Source organism: Lichenostomus cassidix, chromosome 1, assembly GCF_008360975.1.
Source record: "Lichenostomus cassidix isolate B80296 chromosome 1, HeHo_3.0, whole genome shotgun sequence".
NCBI lineage: Eukaryota > Metazoa > Chordata > Aves > Passeriformes > Meliphagidae > Lichenostomus > Lichenostomus cassidix.
The window spans coordinates 76,007,504-76,028,341 of record NC_139479.1 but is presented as its reverse complement, the minus strand read 5'-3'; the positions used below and the strand labels follow the sequence as shown (position 1 = coordinate 76,028,341).

At 35.5% G+C, this 20,838-nt stretch overlaps 1 protein-coding gene across 4 annotated transcripts in view; it reads left to right on the top strand.

The window, feature by feature from the left end:
• CNTN5 (contactin 5) overlaps window positions 1-20,838 on the top strand; it is a 602,217-nt gene that overhangs the window by 219,876 nt on the left and 361,503 nt on the right. Inside the window, exon 3 of one of the 4 annotated variants that reach the window (XM_085064527.1) lies at window positions 5,663-5,823. The exons of the other annotated variants lie outside the window; for them this stretch is intronic. The gene's annotated coding sequence lies outside the window, so the exon portion shown is untranslated. The remainder of the gene's footprint in view (window positions 1-5,662; window positions 5,824-20,838) is intronic. 4 annotated transcript variants of the gene reach the window in all.

The following is a 20,838-nucleotide window of genomic DNA, read 5'->3' as shown; positions in this document are numbered from 1 at the left end:
ATGTCTTTTGATCAGCAAAACAGAGCATGAGTGATGTAGGGATTACTTATTTGATTGATTTTGTGCATTCATACAATCACATAGAGGTTTTAAAATACATACCCCTAGGTAGGTTCATTATATCCATCTATCATCCACTTCTGCAACAGATATTTGTATTCATTCCTTACTGTTTATTATTAGAAAAGCAATGAAGAGGAAGCAGCATCATGTATTTAAACAGACTCACATTACAGCCCCAAAAGAACATACATGTAAATGTAGAAATCATGGTAGAAAGTTCACTTTTCTCCTATTATCATATTAACTTCTAGAAATTCAATACATCTTAAGTAGCATGTTTTCCTTTTGTTTTTTGTTTTGTTTTTTTTTTTTCTGTTTGTTTGTTTTGTTTTCTTTTAATTTCTCTCTTCTTAGTTAGTAAGGGTCAGAAACAAAAACAGGACTCAAAAAATGGTAATTTGGTCTTTCTCTGCTGATTATGTGATTTTTTACTAGTTTTTTTTCTTGTTCTCATTTTAAATTATTATGAGCTTTGATTATTCCCAAGTGTATATCCTTTAAAATAGTCTACATTTTGTATAAATCTTTAAAGGAAATTTAAATATATAAACCTTTAAAGATTCAGATAAATCTCTTTTAAGGCATATCCAATGTAGAGTGGCAACTCTATAATTTAAAGCCGTATATCACAGCACGCCATTAAATTTTCTTATCAGCAGTTCTTGGCAATATAAAATTGATAAGTTTGGTGCTACTAGGTAATGTGCTCTTTCCTGAAAGTCACCTTTTCCTGATTTACCCTTAAACTAGTCTCTGCATGGAGGGTGTTATGCTCTGGATTTCTTAAAAAACTTATTGGTGAATCAAAAGCATTTCATCCAGAGCCATAGTTAGTTGAGGACAACCATTACTAGTTTTGTTGCATAGATTACCCAAGACACCTCGAGTACTCTTTGGTAGCAGCAAACAGAATGTTCAGCTTTGGGAGTCAATGTAGTACTGGATATAGCAAAAGATGTCTTCAGAGGCCCAGGCAAAATTTGTCTTTTTGCTCCAAACTGATAACTTCCTACTGCACTATTTCTCAAAGAGGTCATATGCTACAGTGGCTATTTCTATTACTTTTCTGATTGCACACTACCTTGCCTCAGCGTGTTAAATGCAATAAAGAAAGAGGAGATCCTCACCGGCGAGAGCTTAGTAAGGATTTGAATAAAAAGGCTATGTGTCATAATATCCTCCTAGGACGGATGTTGAGTCTGGTGTTTGATATTCCCTGTCCCATTGTCATGCCAGAAAGGCTAATTTCACTCATGTTGGTGTCTGTGAGGAACCAAGTATGAGCCAAATATCCCTTTTAGGTATTTGTTTTAACTATATTCATCAATGTGAACATGCAAGGTTCCATGGAGAATCTTAGATGGTTTCTGTGTCACTTAGATATGATGTCAGGAAAGCAGAGGGGAGAAGTGACTGTACTGCCACTCCTTCATCAGTAATGGGCCTGAGTTCTACTGCAATTTGTGTAATGTAAAAAGTCACCCTGAGTCACTCAAACAGAAAGAGACTGGGGAGTTTATACTTTCACTGAGTCAAGGAATGGGTAATTTGCGTGTCAGGTATAAGAACTGATCTGGTCTAACAAGAAATGTGCATTTCTGAGGAAGTGAAAGAAAGCTTATTTGGACTCAGATGGATGGTCAGACTATCACTAGAGTGAAAGAGAAGTAAACTGATTTTAGAAAAACAAATGAAATCTCTCTAGACACACTGGAGGGCTCCAAAATGGAAATTAATTCTACCCCAGGTCTGTCTTGCCAAGACAAGATTTTCTTTCAGGGATAACCCCTGGTGTATGAGGCAGGAGGAAAAATAAAATCCATGGATGCCAAAGTTCACAATTGCTAGATAAAGGGACTTTTTTATTTAATCGTAGGGCAAGCAGATGAGATACTGATTACCTTTTTTTTTTTTTGTAACTGTGTCAGCTATTTTGAATAATTTCTTCCTTTTTTTTTTTTTATTTTTCTTTAACCTAGCCTGAGAAAAGAATAATTTTAAGATAACTCATCAACAGCATGTTCTTAACTGAAGACTAAGGCAAATCCAGGGATCTGTCCACTTGACCTCCTTAAGTACACAATTCCTCCATGTTCCCTAAATATCCAGAAGGGAATGGAGAGTTTTTGTGTACAAAAATGACATGACCCTAACAAGGCGCTTGCATCACATGGATCAAGACCAAATAAAAAAGTGTCTATCTGGAAACTATCTGATATCAAGTTAAGATGGAGGGAAATGTGCCTCAATGTCTAGGATCATGGTATAATATATAATAATATCTGGAACCAGCTTGTACATAGTTAAATTAAAAATCAAAAATTATTTCAAAATGTATGTGCTGAAGGCTGTTTATCCACCTGCAGAATTCAATTAAAACAATTATGAATCTTTGAATAACAGTCATACATGCAAAAATTACCCAGGAAGCAAAGTAGATTTGTGTTTTCTTTTATCCATATCTGTTGCACACAACTTGTAATAAAGCACTCTACAATACATTTCTGCTATTCTCTTCATGGCAAAAGGAAAGTTATTTTATGTATGAACTGACCTTGATGACTGAGAATTTCAAGATAGAAACCACCACACAGCTCTAAGTAGTGGTAAAAAAAAGAAGTGAAGCCAAACCAGGACTTATATGTATAGTCAGCAGTGAAAATGGCTTTAGGAAGAGAACTTTGACTGCACTTTAAACTTTTTTAACATACAAAGAACCGAAAAAAGAAAGCATAAAAACATGTGCTGCAAGAGCAAAGCAAGTTGAACTGAACAGCTATCATTTCCAGGCTGGAAACTCAGCTGTGTCTTTTACTTTGAAAAGTGAAAAAAGAATTCTGCAATAGTCAGGGCAAATACTTGTCGCCTTCTGTTCTTATGGGTTTTTTAATCACACTGTACTCCCTCCTCCTCTCCCCTCTTTTCACATATTTCCATGAACTACAAAAAGAAGATGGAGATGATGGTGAAAAGTTGAAGATGCTGAAAAAATATTTGATGCTTTTAGACTACAAGTTAAAGGAGAGACTGTTGTTTGATACACTTTCAAAATAACAAGAATACAAATGGTTTTAGCAACTTTAGTGTCTCAGAAGGAGGCTATAGAAAAATAGACAAATTTTGGACTAGTAATGATATTATACTTCCAAAAATGGAGGGATATAAGATTACAATAGAAAATTCCCTATTTCTAAATTAAATACATTGTGTACATACCTAATTAACTCTATATTGTGTGACCTTGCTGCTGACATTTATGACAATCTAGTAGCATTAGAATAGCAAGTTTTATATATTTTCGTGGCATTAAAATGCAATATTTACAGTTGTAGCCTATGTAGGAAAATAAACTTTCATAAAATTTAACAACAGTTTTTTTGGCTGAGTTTCTTTTAAGGTGCCTTATAATTCACTAGTAAGTGAGTAAAATGCATTCTGATTCAGCATTCTGTGCTTTATAACTTTTAGAAGGCAGGCATTGTTAAGGGAAATGGTCCCATTTAACCCTTTTAAGTCCACTGAATTTTGATATTAGAAATCATTTATCGATCATGTAACTCTTCCTAAAGAAGGCAGTATTTTAGCACGTGCTAAGTGATTAGAATCCTTACCCAAAATTTCCAGTCATAAATCAGCATTTAAGAAATACCGTATATATCTAACAACAGTCTAAGAGCAAGAAGTTTGCCAGCCTCTCTTAAAAATGGGACATTGTTATAAATATTGATGTATAAATATTTTATACTAACTTACAGATTTTAATTTTTTTTCTCTCTGAGAATTAAACGTTTTCCCATCTAGGGATGAAGATAAATAGGTTGACAGAACTTATGTTTTTGCTGAGCCTTTCTGTTTTTCTTTTATATATATAAAATATATATTGTTCCTATAGTTTCATCCCTACAGCAGGATCTTGGCAAGCTTGGGCTGAAGTCTTCATACTTTTGGCTCTGTCAGGAATTATATAATGTATATCTATTTGGAGCTTCAATTCCCTTTTCTGATTTTATGTCATTCACTTCTGAGCAGATGGTTGCATGCTGACAGTTGTCACTTATATATTAAAGTAACTTACAATTGACTGTTGGTCTTGCCTTAAAGTGAGTGTTGGATGAAATTGGAAAAGTAGCTGTCTTGCAAACAAATCAAGTTTTTATCATAAATTTGACATGCATCACAAATTAATGGAGGCAGTTTCTATAGTAATAATGTAATCCCTGGAAGAACTGCAGCTGTCTATTCAGGTGCGTTCAATCTCTCCTTGATGGGAATAATTACCTTCCATCCTTGCTGGATAATTGCCTTTTGATTGAGGTCATCAGAGCAATCAAGATTGTGAGAGGCAGAAATCATTGCTAGGGTGAAGAAAGAAGGGGGAGGAGGATGGAGACCAGAACAGATATTTTAGAAGGGAGAATTAATAGTGAATTTACATGTATTTTACTTCTTCGTTTGAAGTGATATTTCAAATGATGTGAGTATATGAAATTAGACAGCTGTTAAATATGATAAAGCCCATGTCTATTTATTATATTTTCCTCCAAAAGAAGGTTGTTATTCTGCAAGTCCTTGAACACAGAATTTTCTAATTCCAAACTTTGAAAATGGCTCCCATTTGTGGATGTCTGCATCTATTTATTCTTATTCATTTACTTATTTATTTATTTTTCTTCCCCTATTTCTGTTAATTTTTAAACCAATTAATTCGGTAACATGAATTTTTGCCCTGAGTCTTTAGATCCTAATGTTGGTCCGTGTTGGAAATTGCTTTCACCTGCTTAATGATTGGATGGCAAAACAACTTAGAATGCCATTTATTATTCTATTACACAATTTTCTAGTTGTTCTATCAATCTGATGCTGTCTGGAATGAAGGCAACAATTGTCTACTCTATTAGCTGGCAGTTTTAGCATTATATCTCTTAGTTGTACTGAAAAGGGATGTTTTGCTTTGATTTTACAAAGTATGAGGAATGATCATAAGGTACTTATATACACTAATTTTTTTTTTTTCATTTTATAACAATATTGTAGCAGATAGGAAAGCACTCTGTTTCTTTAAAATATTTTGATTCTTTCTATCAAAGGTACAAAAATAATGATTCCTATACATAAAAAATAAAAAAAGTTATTTTTGTATTGAGGTGTACCTGAATAAATTCAGCAATGGAGAAAAATCAGTAGGGTGATCCATGTTATTGATTATGGAGAAGACACTGTTGCATTATGTGGTATACAAAATGTACGCATTTTAAATTATATTAAATTATAATATACGCATATTAAATTATAACCTTTGCATTCGTTTTTAAGTAAATCATTAAATAGAATAATAGAATACTTTGTCCTGAAGGAATATTTTAAAGTCATCTACTCCAATTCCCCTGCGATAAGCAGGGATATGCTCAACTAGAGCAGGTTGCTTAGTGTCCTGCCCACCCTGGCTTTAAGGGTCCAGCGATGGGGTATCTACCCGATCTCTGGACATCTTGTTCCAGCATTTCACCACCCTCATTGTTAAAGATTTCTTCCTTACATTTAGTCCCAGAGACTTATTTATTTATGCTCAGGTGGTAATGAAGCTGATCTTCTCTTTCAGTGGGAAGGACTTTGCTTCCCCAGTCCCTGTCTTGCCATCCATCCACTCAAGACATGTGGGACGAGTGATTGCCATTGAAGACTGAGGAAAAAAGTTGTTGAGTACCTCAGCCTTCTCCTCATCCATAGTAACTAGTTTGCCAACCTTGATTATCACAGGAGGTACCCTCTCTGTGACCTTTCTTTTCTGGCTGACATAGCTATAAAACCCCTTCTTATTCTTTGCACCCTTTACCGAGTTCAGCTCCAGCTGTGCCATGGCTTGCCTGACCCCATTCTGACACAACTGGGCAGTGTCCCTAAACACTTCTCAGGACATCTGTCCCTGCTTCCTTTGTCTGTGTATTTTATTCTTGCTCTTCAGTTTGGCCAGTAGGTCTTGACTCATCCATGGTGGGCTCTTGCCTTCTTGGCCTGATTTTTTGAACCTGATGATTAAAAGCTCTTGCACTTTATGGAAAGCATTCTTAAAGATCTGCCATCTCTGTTCTGCTTCTTTGTCCCTGAGGGAAGTTTTCCAGGGGGTCCTATTGACAAACTCTTTGAACAGCTGGAATTCTGATTTCCTAAAATTCAGAGTCCTGACTTTACTCTTCACAAATACAAATGAGAGGTTTACATTCTGTGTAACTGATGCCTTTATTTGTGACAGCTGTAAAGGGAAACTCAAATTCAGATTGTACTGTTATTTCCCTCACACATTTAACGTGAGTTTGTCCCACAAACCGTAAATGCCATCTATTCTTTGGAAAGTAAGTCTCTGGATATCTCAACTGCCATGTAGAGCCAACTCAGATAATTCGTGCTCAGGCTGGTGAATTTGCTGTTCAGTGAAAGTTCAGGAATGTCGGGGTTTTTTGTGTATGAGTGTATTACATCACATTTTAAACTGCAAATAAAATTAAGCAATATGTAATGAGGAGGAGCTTATACGAAGTATGGAAACAGTTTGTGGAACTCTTATGTTGTTTTGGTATGAAAGTTCATGATAAATTTTCATGAACCTGCATCATAGTTTAACCCCAGTCAGAAACCAAGCCCCACACAGCTGCATGCTCACTCCCCTACAATAGGGCTGGGGAGAAAATCAGAAGGGTAAAAGCTAGAAAACACTTTGGTTGAGATGAACACTGTTTAATGGGGAAAGCAAGAGCTGTACACACAGAGCAAAGCAAAATAAGGAGTTAAATCACAGCTTCCCATGGGCAGGCAGGTGCTCAGCCATCCCCAGGAGAGCAGGGCCCCATCACATGTAATGGTGACTTGGGAAGACAAACACAATCACTGCAAAAGCTCCCCCTTCCTTCTTGTTGCTCCCACTCTGTGTACTGAGTGTGATGCCATATGATCTGGAATATCCCTCTGGTCAATCTGGGTGACCTGTTCTGGCTGTGTGTTCTCTCAGCCTCCCATGGAAACCCAGCTTTCTCACCAGCCTGGCAGTATGGAAATCAGAAAAGGCCTTGGCTCTGTTTAAGCCCTGTTCAACAATAACAAAAACACCTCCATATTATCAACCCTATATTCATGACAAATCCAAAACACAGCCCCATACTAACCACTATAAAGAAAGTTAACCCTATCACAGCCAAAACCAGCATAGCCTCTTTTAGAGACATACCATGAAACTTCAGATGACAAATACAATGTTCCTGAACCAGCACTGAATTAGTGTGAGCAGATGATCTACCATTTTCAGGGACTTACTAAAAATTTTTAGCTATTAAAACCTGCCGTTTGGACAATCAAAATGAAAAACTTGTGCAGCAGCATTTCCTTTCATTTTTAAATGTGCTTATATAAAATGGGCATCTTAAAAGTGAAAGGACACAGTACTTGAAATGGTGTAATGAGTGGCTATATATTTTCTGCATTAAGCTGCTCTGGTTTTTGTAGTGACTCTACAACACAATCTTTTCCTTTTCTAATAGGAAAATTTATGACTGAGAGATTTCTATTCTTACTAAAGAGATGATCTAAAACTGAAAGTTTAAACCTGCAATCCAACATGTAAAACATGTTTGAATATGTGCATTTTTTTCACAGGAGAGATTAACAAAGGCTGTGTTAGTAGTCATCAGAAAATAGAGCTGAAAGGAGCATCACAGAAATGTACTGGTTTGCTGATAATCCTGCTCTGTGAAACTAGAATACATATTTTCATTTGCTAATCCTATTTACAGGAGATAAAGTCCCATGCTTCAGAGCACTGCTAACCATGAACTGCTTGGTGTTTAGCACAATAATACTGCTGCCTAGGCAAGTGAAGCATTGTGCCTTGCTCCTTTAAGTAACCCAGTTAAATTGCCTTTGCCTACCACACCTGGGATTATGGGACACTTCATGCTTTCAGTATAAACATAGAATAACGATGGTGAGCAATTTTCAAGGTACTGCCCCAACTACTCAGAAAAACAGATGCAAATGAGAGAAAGGCTGTTTAGAAGAAGCAAGGTCTGGATTTGTTCTGAGATAGACAGAGTGAGACTGCCGAAGAAGCTATTGGATTTGACAGAAAAACACAGAAGAGTTCATGGTGAGTGACAGTGGGGAGAAAAAAATGTTTGGAAGTTAATGGTGTGGAAATAAGGTAGGTTCACCAAAGCTCTGCATGTAACTGAAAGGAAATTGTTGCTGGTAAACACTAACTGTGGCTGAGTGCACAGGATGCACAGTTGGCTTTTATAAGAGGTTTCTTGCTGCTCCTTCTAGGCAGTTAGTGTTAGTCCCTTTTCCTCCAAGTGGATGAGCAGCTATTATAAGACCATCACAGTGTGTACATGGCTCTGTCATTTACAAGTGGGAAAAATAAAGGTTTTAGAAAAATAAAAGGCAAGATATGTATTGATAGCTGCTTCCACAGGACAGAAGCAAATTTTCTTTATTAGCTTCCTAAGGAACTTATTACTCCATGTCTCACTCCTATTTTTTCCTTTGCCTTCAAGAGCTGCTTGGGCATAATTTATTGCTCTCCATTGATCTCATTGCTGTTCAATTTTCTTGTTTGCAATTAAACTCTGAGCTTTTTGGAACAGGAATGTGTGTGTCTGAACAGTGCCCAGTACAACTGGAGTGATGTTTCTGTGTGAGTTCTGCTGGAATAATAATCAGAGGCTGTACAGTTTTTGAGAAAGCTTTGACACAAGGGCCTTAGTATATTGGCAATATGACTGTAAATTGTACTTTTTTTTTCTTTTGACTATTTAGGACTTAGTCTTGAAATTAGGTGTCTAGAGGTGCATTTATCTTAACTTACAGAAATGCAGCTTTGATCATGAGATAAAAATAGGTATGTGAAAACTGTGTTGTCAGCACTTAATCATAGAAAGAGATTGAAAACTTAAGACATGAAACTGCCTTACCTCTTAATCCTTCACAGGCCGAGGTGAATTACTCAAAGTCAGAGTGGCAGAAAATGCTGTTATCCTTTCTCTTGAGTTCAGATAGAATGCAATTAGGTAAAAGGTTTGCACTAGACATCTTACTCTGTGTCCTGACTGCTTTCTAACAAGATGGTTAATCTTAACTGACAGCAGTAAAATCTCAGAAATGTGAAAATAAACGTAAATAAAGAGAATTATTATTTTTAAAGTGCTGAGCTTTATGATTTTATATATTTAACATATAAATTATATATACCTTTATATATTAGTATAATTTAATATATATATGTAATAATTAATAAATTTAAGTCAAAGACAAATTTGCTGCTGCCTTTAAACTTCATGTTTCAAGGAGTTTAAAGGGTCAGTCAGCTAAAAAGAAAGAATGAGAATGACAGATGCAAATTAGCATGGGTTTAGGGATGAAAATTCTTTATGCAGGATACTGTTCAAAGTACTTTTTTGTTGATCAGTATTTCCTGGTTTTGTTAAAAACACTGCATATTTGTGACACTTACTGTTATCTCAATAGAAGCATTGAACTTTTAAATACTTTCCACCATCTTCTCTGCAAGTATTTAGATTCAGTTAAAGCCTGAAATATGTGCTTTTTTTTCTTATTTGGACTATGTGGTAAAATTGGATATGAACAGCAGAGAACATAGGCATGCTTAAAATAACTTGGTTAATGAGAAATGTAAAAGGATTTATTATATGTTTGCATAGAATAGGATATATACCAGAGTGCATAATGGAAAACCTTTGATTTTTTTCTTAATTGAACATAAAAATGATCAGGGAATTATATTTTTAAAGGCCATTCTAGTTCTATTAAACAGAATATATTATCTCATTGACGTTTTGTGTTAAGAACTATATTAGGAAAGAACTTGTAAGTATTTCTCATCCATAACTTTTCTTACCCCAAGGATATGATGCTCAAAGATGCCCAGGCCTTTTGTGCTTCCCTCTGATACTGGGAAGAGGGAGGTAGGATGGGAAGAGTACTTGAAGCAAATGCTTCTCTGAAAGAGGGGTTCTAATTTTACCTCAGAGTCTAGCGTGGCCAGAGATGTTCTTCTGTGCACTTGGCATGTCCTTGAACAGAGCCACTGATTAACCACATTCTCATGTAGAGTACAGTGCAGCTTGATTCTGCAGTATAGGCCAAAATTTGGAGACACTATTGTTCTTTATACATAATGGTTTTAGGAAGTATAATATATTTCAGCATCAAATTCCACAAGTCAGGATTTTTTTCATTAGAAACAGTTGTCGGAAAAATTTTTTTTTTGAATTTTCATTCTGTGTTCGTGATTTTTTCTGTTCTTTACCACACATATAACAACAAAAAACTATACTTCCTAGAAAGCTATTTGGGTAAACACACTTGAACAAGCTCTCATGAATCACAGTTGGATATCTAAACCTTTGAACTCCAGAGATGTCACTTCTTAGTTCTGTAAAAGATGCTATTTAATCTAGCTTGATTTGGGAGGTATTTTTAGGGACTATGCACTCTTCAGGACTCTAAATCAGCTTCCTGTGGAGACACAGATCTCCAAGTGGATGATGTCTGTTAACCTCACACATAGCTGATGCGGGCTGGCCCAGACTCTACTGGGAGGAAGTGCCATCTGAATTTGTATAAAACTAGGTATTGAGATGAAGTTCAACACCCAGACAAAGTTTTTGAGGATTACAAAATGACTGCGAGTCTGTTTCATTTTAATGCCTCCTGCAGAAATGTAATTTCTGGATACTCCTCACCAAACCAGAGTATTCCTGTGTGGGGGCTTTCCTCTAGGATAGTGCACTATAATCCAGTGGTCTGCATCAATTGAAAAGTGCTCCTTTCTATGGTACAATCTGAAAAGCCACTAACAGTATTTGATCTACTTTAGGACCTCCAGTAGTGAACCATTTTGCTAAGAAGCTAACAAACTCCCTTAATTGAGACAGCTCTTGCAGATTTATCCAAAACCTCAGACAATTCCCTCTGCCAATCTCTATTACCTCCCACTTTGTCTAGCTTGCGCACATGCCAAGTGCCTTTCAGGCATGTCTGAAGCCTTGCTAGACATTTAGAAAGCAGGGAAACAACATTGTATAGCTGTGCTGGAAAGCATATGTACATTTAAAAAATAAACTTCTTGTTTGTTTGTTTGTTTGTTTGTTACTTCAGAAAGCTCTTTCCTCCAGCAGAATGTCAAGAACACAGTATATTGAAATTTAAGATCTCCATTGTGCAGCAGTTGCATTATTTCTTACTAGCACTGACTTTTAATCTTGGACAGTTTTTCAATTGTTGACAGTATTACAGCACATTATCTTAATATGAATAGTACCAAAGGTTCTTGAGGAAAAAAGCTCATTGCTAGAAATTCAAGTGAGTACTTTGGTTTTGTTTTTTTTTTTTTTTTCACAAACTTTCATTTGCATGTAATAGAAGTTTTTTTCTTCTTTGAGTGAATAACTGTGAAAAATATTTCTTATTTAGTAAGTTAAAAAAAATCCTAAATCCAATATTCAACAAAATCTAATAATAAAGTAAATGATTTTACAGTTCTTTAGCAGCAAACATATCCTTAGCTTCACTTTTTTAAAAAATTATGTATGGAACACTTCTATCCTAAGAAAAGGGAACTTATTTTCTAATTCAAATCCTCTCTCTCTTGATGGCCACAGAAGGTATGGTCTGGGAAGGGCACAGGAGCCTGTCCAATTTTTAGAGTGCTTTGTACTCCTATGTAGTAGGTAATTTCTGTAATCCTTTTTTTCCTGCTTTGGCATCTATAGTCATTGCTTTTGAGGTAGTAAAACATATATCTCTAAACATGCATTGTAAATATCTATTGCTGGAGCTGTTGTCCATTATTTTTTTTAATTGCTATTTGAACATGCTGGGCATTTTCAGCTCCAGGGGATGCGACTGCTGACTCTTCTCACCACTGAGAATTGAACACTAATCTTTACTTTCATATCTGTTAAGGAGATTTCAGTATGAAAAAAAAGGACCCTCTGCTTAATCCTGTCACAATTTAGGTTCTTGAATAGCCTCAGTTTTCCCATAGCCCAATAGACTGAAGATTAGGTAATACTTTATTTGTCAATAAATTTAAAGTAAAGAACCCCCTAGACTTATCATACCTAAGCTGTAAGAATCTTTGGAATAAAGGCAACATTGTATGAAGAATGAAATTAGAAAAAGTAAATCTTCATGACAGAAAAGTATTCTGGAATAAATACAGTATTTTAAGCCTCTGACAGGTAAGAAGGCAATGAATGGCTGCCAGTGGGATCAGTAAGAATAAGCTTTGTCAAACAAATCTGTCGATTTTATAATCTCTATACAGCATGGTTAAGTGGATAGAGAGGGAGTATATAGTACTGATTTTTATTTTCTGCTTCAGTTGGGACTTTCTAAAGGAATCTAAAAAATATCTAGATAGGACTAGGTGGTAAATGTAAAAATAGCTGGAAAACTACATTCTAAGAATAGCTGCTAGCAGTTATTTATTAGATTGGAGGAGTGCACTGAGCCTATATTGTTGAACTCTAAAATGCTTATTCTAGGCCTATTTCTTGTTGCTTCTTTCATAAAGAATCTAATGAGGTAGGCCTTGGCTGATGTCAGGCACCCACCAAAGCCACTCTCTCACTCCCCTCAGCAGCTGGACAAGGAAGAGAAAACATAATGAAGGGTTTGAGATAAGGACAGGGAGATACGACTCATGAAATAATATCAGGGGCAAAACAGCCTTGAATTAGAGATATTGATTGAATTTATTACTACTATATCAGAGCAGGATCATAAGAAGTAAAAGAAGACTTTAAAAATACCTTTACCCCACCCCTGCCTCCTTCCCAGCTCTGCCTTCTCCCACACTGGTGCAAGGAGACAGGGAATGGGGGTTATGGTCAGTTCACCACCCATTGTTCCTCCCACTGCTGAAGGGAGAGGAGTCATTCCCCTACTCCACATGGGGTGCCTCCCATGGGAGACAGTTCTCCATGAGCTTCTCTGATGTGAGTCCATCCCATGGGCAGCAGTCCTTCCCAAACTGCTGCAGCATGGGTCACCCTCCCATGGGGTGCTGTACTTCAAGGACAGGATGCTCCAGCATGGGCTTCTCTCTCCATTTCAGCTCCAGTGCCTGAAGCACCTCCTGCCCCTCCTTCTCTACTGACCTTGGTTTCTGCAGAGCTGTTCCTCTCACATGTTCTCACACTGATCCTCTCTGGCCACAATTACAACCATTCCAGAACTTTTCTTTCTTAAATCTGTTGTCACAAAGGTCTTACTACCTTTTCTAATCTGCCCAGCCCTGACCAGTGGCATGTCCAGAGATTGGCTCTGCCAGACATGGAGGAAGCTTCTGGCAGCTTCTCACAGAAACCTTTCCCTCTAGCCACCTGCTGCCAAAGCTTGGCCATGAAAACCCAATACATGTTAGTACAGTGAGCTTCGTATTAAATTGCAGATCACAGCTACCTCACTGGGAATGAAGCATATTGGAAGATGCAGATTTTGAAATTATCCTGACTGGAGCAGTCATGTAGGGGAGAAAAAGGTGTAAACCAATATGTATAAACTCAAAATACCATCTTATACAAGAACAAACTGCTCTGGTAGACGATGCCAAGAGAGAGCTCATGAGATCACAAGGTGAAAATAAAACATAAAGGCCATGTTGCTGCCCACACATGACTATCCTGAGATGTACAGCCAGAAGGTCTAGGACAGGGCAAACACATATAAAACAACTTAAAATATTTTTTAACTAAGCTCTACAATAGTAGCTCTCACTTGAAAAGAAATACCTAATGTTTCATGTGTGACCAATTTAGAAATATGTGCAGCTACTGTCAAGTCCAGAGAAAAGCAATGAGAACAATCAGAGTTTAGAATTTATAAATCAGAATTTATTTATGAAAACAGATTGACGTACTTAAGGCTATTTACCTTGAAGAGTATAGAATTCATATGGAATGTAGAAACCTTCTAAAACATAAAAATCTATAGTAGACAAGTTACCATCATTCTTTGAATATGCAAAGTGGATGAGACAAGAAGTTGCAGCTAAGGTTCCAGAAATAAAGACACAGATAGTCCAACAAGGAATAGTATCTAATCAGAGGTTGAGCAAATTGCACAATGCAGTTGCAAAGTTTCTATTACCAATGACAGTGATAACAACAGATTGGACAAATTCTTGTCAAGAATTATGTAGGTGAAATTGATGCTATATAGACACATGGTAACCCTCTCTACAGATTCACTCAGCTTTTTGTTACTTTGATCAGAGTCTTTGGATCTTAATACAAGGTAAATAGACTTTAATCATAAGTAGATATTAATAAACAAATGAGAGAACTGAACAAGAAATACTGAATAGCTTTCCTGAAGAAAAATCAGATATTTGAATTTAAACTATGAGAGATATTTTGCAATTTTCTCTCTTAGTCCAAGTTTAGACAACTTAAAGCTGTTTGGTCTCTAAGACAGAAAAGAAAGGAATAGAAATATGTATGTAATATTCCTGATAATCTTGCTGCCTCACCGCAACAGCTGCAAATCAGCTTAAATGTTGGGTAATTACTTCTTATGATTATTTATCTTATTAAACAGCAATTCAGATTGAGGTTGAAACAGTACTTAATGTACCAGGAATGAAAATGAACCTACTTAAGGATGAGAAATGATCTATGACAATCGATACAGAACAGCTGCAATAGGAATGGTCTTGGAATAGCACAAAAAGCCCCAGACTGCTTTAGGAATCATGCCAGGGCTAAGGTGTTTGTTCTGTACAGAGACTTTTTGCAATATGGATCTGAATTAGCTAAAGAGTGCCTCAATTGAATTAACATGCAGTCTCCTTCCAACCATTTTAAGTACCCTTGATGAGTTTTCTGATGACCTTAAACTAGACAATACAATCTTCTTTATAATGATAAGAGATTATGGGTGCAGCAGAAAAACACATGCTTCTCTGAAATATTAGTATTGTTTATTAATCTCATATTTGATTGTGGTCTTTGTTTGGTTTTAATCATGAAACACCATAGCTTTCAAGTCAGTATGCTTTCTACAGCTGTAAGAGTTGGTGAAGTATTATTTTATATAAAAATATTTACTTCTGCATCTAAATAATTGAAGTTGGTTTGCTTTGCATTTTAATCCCCTATTTCATTAGGGTAAATCTTGCATTCAATCACTCATACACTACTGGCTGTGGGTTTTTTTCTGTATGTTTATAATTTTTAATCTTTAACTTGAATTTATGACTATTAATGTACTTTATCTGGATATTGACAGGCCTCCTGAAGTAATTTTATTTGCATTCTTTTTATTTAAAATGGCATGTTTACCTATAAGGCAAATTATTCTAAATCTTTGGAGAATTTTTGCTTTTTTGGGACTTTTATCATTTTCAGTTTGTGTTCTTTTTAAAAAATAGATAATTTGAAATAAAGCTGACAGGTTCCTACAAGCATTTCTGAATGTCCAATTGTTCATATTTTAGAACTATTTTGCTTGATTACTATTTTTAATTTAAAGCTACATAGAGGAATCAAATGGAGTTAAGAAGTTCAAAAATTAAGTATTTAATCTGGTTGTAAATATATTGTTCAATTACCACTCAGAACTCCTATGTTTGTAGTTGCTAACTATGAAATATGTGTTATCAGTTATTTGATTTAAAACAGCTTTTTGCTCATTTTTGCTTTTATCTTCATTTTAGTCATTGCAGCACTTTGAGTCATGCACCTAGTGCAAAATAATATTGCTGTGATTTGAACTAAAGAATACTTTTATAACATTTTAGGAAACTCTATTGGTCTTGCTTTCTGATATCCCATTTTTGGAATAGTTTGACTTGCAACAGATGAGGAGGCATGTCAATTGGCATCCATATGTCAGTCTTATTTTAAAGTCAGAAGTGAGCATTCTGTACTTATCTGTTCACTGCAAATTAACAAAATTACTGAAAATCTTCTGAGCCAGCCAGTTCCTTGAGCACAGAAAATCTAAAAAGTACACAGCATGCTAAATCTATTATTTAATGAGGACTTGCACTTGTACTTGTACTTATATTTTCATAAGGCAAAGATTCTGTAAAGAATGCATTTCAGTAATAGTATTTATTTATCTAATGTCTTGCTGATGAGGTGACCATGGAATTGTTCACTTTTGTAATCTTTTGGTTTTTTAGTCCTTCTTACCAATATCTTTCAGTTTTGTTAATATCTGTTGTGAAGTGCTGGTCCTCTGAAGCAAGTAGTTGGCAATTTGGGTTACATAATGCGAAATCTGAATATTGGCTATTCACAGACTAAGATGATTCAGAGATGACTCATGGTTGTTTTATTGGTTTGGGTTTTTTTTATTATTTGCTATTCATGATTTGTCTAAGTGCTTAAGTTGTACTTGTTTCAATGCTCTAATGTTTGAAATAGGATCTCTGATCGTTTAAAACTGAAAAATTGCTTTAAACTGAACTGAAAAGCAGTCTTTATAGTATGGGCTAGTAAAATCAGAAGTATCTGAAATACATTCTAAAACACCTGAAGTTCTCATGAACTGTTTATGAATGGTTTATCACCATTTGAATTATGGTCAAAATTCTAGTTGTGTTTTCAACATCGGGGAATATTTTGTTTGAGCAAATCACATTGACTTTCAAGTTTCTAATATAATCTTATTTCAGGAAAGACAAAACACTCAAGGAAAATACCGTAAAGAAGAGAATCATAGAAAAGCTTGGGTTGGGAGGGATCTTAAAGGTCATCTAGTTCAAACCCTGCCGTGGGCAGTACACCTTCCACTAGACCAGGTTGATCCAAGCCCCATCCAGCCTGGCCTTGAACACTTTCAGGGATGGAGAAGCCACAACTTTTCTAGGCAACCTGTGCCATCAACTCAGCACCCTCACAGCAAAGAATTGCTTTGTAATATCTAAAGAAACCTACTCTCAGTTTGAAACCATTCCCCCTTGTCCTGTCACTACATGCTCTTGTAAACAGGCTTTCTTGTAGCTCCCTTCAGCTACTGGAAGGCAGCAACTAGGTCATCCCAAAGCCACTTCTTTTCCAGGCTGAACGAAGCCAATTCTCTCAGCCTTTCCTAATAGGAGAGGTGCTCCATCCATCAAATCATCCTTGTGGTCCTTCTCCAGACTCATTCCAACAGATGTCCTTTCTGTGCTCTTTGAAATTTGGAGCTCAGCTCTTGGGAGCTAATAAAGCTCTTGGGAGTATACTAGTCACTGACTGTCTGCGACTAGTATGCTTTTATGTATTAAGCAAAATATTTTCAGTAGCAATGATGAAATGTTAATGCCGTATTGTCAGATACTGTTCAAACTTTGTGTGGAATTCTGTGTTTGAGTGGGTATTTATGTTCAAGAAAGGAAGAGGTTCAAAGAGCACTTACAGAAAAGGAAATACTTACTAATTTATCAAATTAAAAAAAAATATTGTAAAGCAACATATGAAATGCAATTGCCCTTAGCCATTAAGGAATGGCAAATCTTTCTAATAAGAAAATTGTGAACAAAAGATTGTATTTGAGAATTGGGCCTGTAAAGTTCAGGAAGATGATACTACAATATGTTTCTCCATAATATTGGGGGATTTAAATAGAATTCATTTTCACTCTCACACATCATGCTTTCTACACAGAAGACATAATTAATTCACTGGAAATGGAAATTAAATTGAAATTGCTTTCTTAAGAACTATTTAAAGAACAGCTAGGTAATAAAGCAGTTCTAACAAGAAGAAATATCTTCTAAAAAGAGGTACCTGCTAAAGTCTTTAAATAATCTGATGCAGCCAAAATGGATTCAGGAAGCAAGAACACATTTGAAGTGCTGTATTTGGTGCAGCAGATATATGTTTAAAATATTAAATGTTTGTATTTAATCTTAAAAGTCATTATTAAAAATGAATTTTAACTATTAAAATTATCTTTTAGGGGTTAAAAGAGAAAAGAAGGTTATTATATTAACAAATTACTTATGCACAGAATTGTTGGAATTTTTCTACCTGAAATCTTTTCTGTCATGGTTCTAAGCATGGGATTCAAGACTTAAAATGGCAGATTTAATTTACCATTGTAACAAAGATCCACTCTCAGAAACGCAGCCAGTTGCTGTCCTTAAAACTGACCAAAATTACTCTGCCCTTTTATGAATTTCCGTGGAAGAATACAGAGAAAATAGGAGTACCAAGAACCATAATTTAAATATTCTGATGTAACAAGTTTTCTTTGTGGTTTCATAAGATATACTTATTTTCAGCTCTTCTCTGCAGCTAGAATTTGGTAAAGATGTCTAGTTTTGGTCAGAACAAAGAGACAATTGAGGTTACTGGAGCAATCCACCAGGATGGCTGTACATGGTATGCCCTGAATCAATGTTCTTGGTCTAAAGTGTGACGATGCAATGTCATTAATTTCTCTTTCTTTTTTCCCCTGAGTACTCCCATAGTGATACTATTTGCTATTCTGGATAGTGAACTGTCATTATTTTCCTAAATGTCACTTTTTTCTTAAATTATTTTCTTAAAGTTTATGTGTCCAGACTGGAAAAAATATTATCTAGCTGCTGAGAGAGTTAAAAAAATCCTCACATGAGAATGCTTATGCTGATCCAGACCTCTGCTCCCCTGAGAGATGAAGCATCAGGCAGGATTTCAGTTCTAGTGCCAAATACAAAATTTCTAGACAAAAAAGATAATTTTTCCAATTTAATTATTCCCCAGACAAGATCTCTCCAATTACATTTGGTCAATCCTTGCTGGTTTAAAATGACTCCAAAAGCTGTTTAATTTCAGTCACTTGACCTTAAGCAAGCAACAGTTTTTTGAGACATTTGAAACAAATGTGTGGCTTTCATACAACTCGTGAAATGAATTAAAAAATCACATGATATTCTAAAGCTAAAGAAATAAAGTCTCTATTAGAGGAAAAAGTATGTTTATCTTTAGGGGTTTTGGAGAACAACCACCATAAATGCCACTCAATGCAAAACCAGTTGTTTTTTTTTTTTTTAACAAATTAAAAAAAAAAAGAAGAAAAACTTGTTACTTTTTTTTCCCAAGTTTCAATTGTGATGCCTGAAATTATGCATTTTTCTTAGTGCATTGAATTAATTACTTTTGTTTTGAATTTCTGTTTATTCTTCCTGTCATCTCTATGTGTAGTGAACCATGTACTTTAATCACTCTAGTGTATTTCTATATGTTGTTTATACCAGGATCTTTCAAATTAATGAAAATCATATCCTCTCAATCTTTTGTAAAAGGGTCTTTTTAAGCTAATATAATATAATATAATTATGACGTTCTAATATTGTCAATAAATATTCTTCTTGCTGCAATAATTTTGACAAAACATGCTTGTTCTGTTTCTTATCAAAGCAGAAACATTCAGAAAAAACTTACTGTTTTGAAGAGAAAGATTTATAAGGTATTTGATTATCTGCTAGACTCAGATGAGAAACATATATGCCAAAAGTTAAAGACCACATTTGGCTTATGCATTTGACTTCAATACAGCCAGGATTTAATCTGAAGCTTCTTTTCTAAGATTTCTTTGGCAAAAATGTGCAGCCTACATATTTCTCTGCAAGGATGATAAAAGAAGAAATAAATTATGTTTTTCATTTTATAAAGAAAATAAGTAATCTAGAAATTATAACTAACTTGCAGCAGGACTAAGTTAATAGAAAAGAAACAAGTGTTTATGAAATACACAGAAATTTTTACAGTTAGGTAGCCTCAGAATTACATCAATATTACGGAAAATTACACGATGAATGCCTAAACTGACAAATAATTGCAATGGTTTTCAGCATTAAACTATTGAAAACTTAGTGCCTAAATACATATGTAGGCATGTGATGTGCATTTCAGGAGTGGTGTCAGAGTGAACACTACCCATACAGACAAAATGTTTTCCATGGGAAATGTCTTTCGTGAAAGTAAAATGCAATAATTTCTCAGACACCAAAGAGACTTTTGGTTTGGGCTTGTTTTCAGATGTACTAGTACAGTGGTCAGTGTCTTGGTAATCCAGAAAACAGTGTACATTTTTGGCCATCTTTGCTAAACAGATTAAAAAATTATTTCCTTTCTTTCTCCTTATCAGTGCTGGCCACCCTTGTAATACTGAATGCTTCAGGTTTTGATACACATCCTCTAGTGAATCTTGCTAGGCTGATGTGACACATCTATCTCCAGCTCTCCCTGCCTTTTTTTGTAGCAAAGTTTATTGCCCCTGTGGAGGAGGTGATGAAAGGAAATATGTTCTAACATTTTTAATTTGCATTCAGAAGCAATAATTTAAACAGCCAATGAAAAGATGGGGCTTGAAAAGATGGGGTTTCTGTGGTTTTGCTAGACCAGAATATGCAGTTCTCTCTTAGAAAGCTGAAAGCTTCTAGCATTAGATAGGACGGTCGCTGTGGTGCAGTAATTTGCTAAAACTCACTTACAAGAGGACACTGATCAGAGCTCTTTGATTTTGCCCTGCATCCTTTCTTATACATTTGCATAGGTTGTGCATCTTGGCTAAGCTTGACAAAGTGTGACGGTGCTTCTACCATGGAAATAGAAATTCCTTAGTCAAGTAATACATCAGGCATAATCCTCACTCCTCCTAAGCCATGTTCCCCGCCTACCAAGCTATTTTAAGGTTTAGCCTATTTACGCAGTTTTTCAGTTTCAGAAGTGCCAAAAATGGTATCATAATGAAAAACCTTTGCATGAAATCAGGAGAAATTAA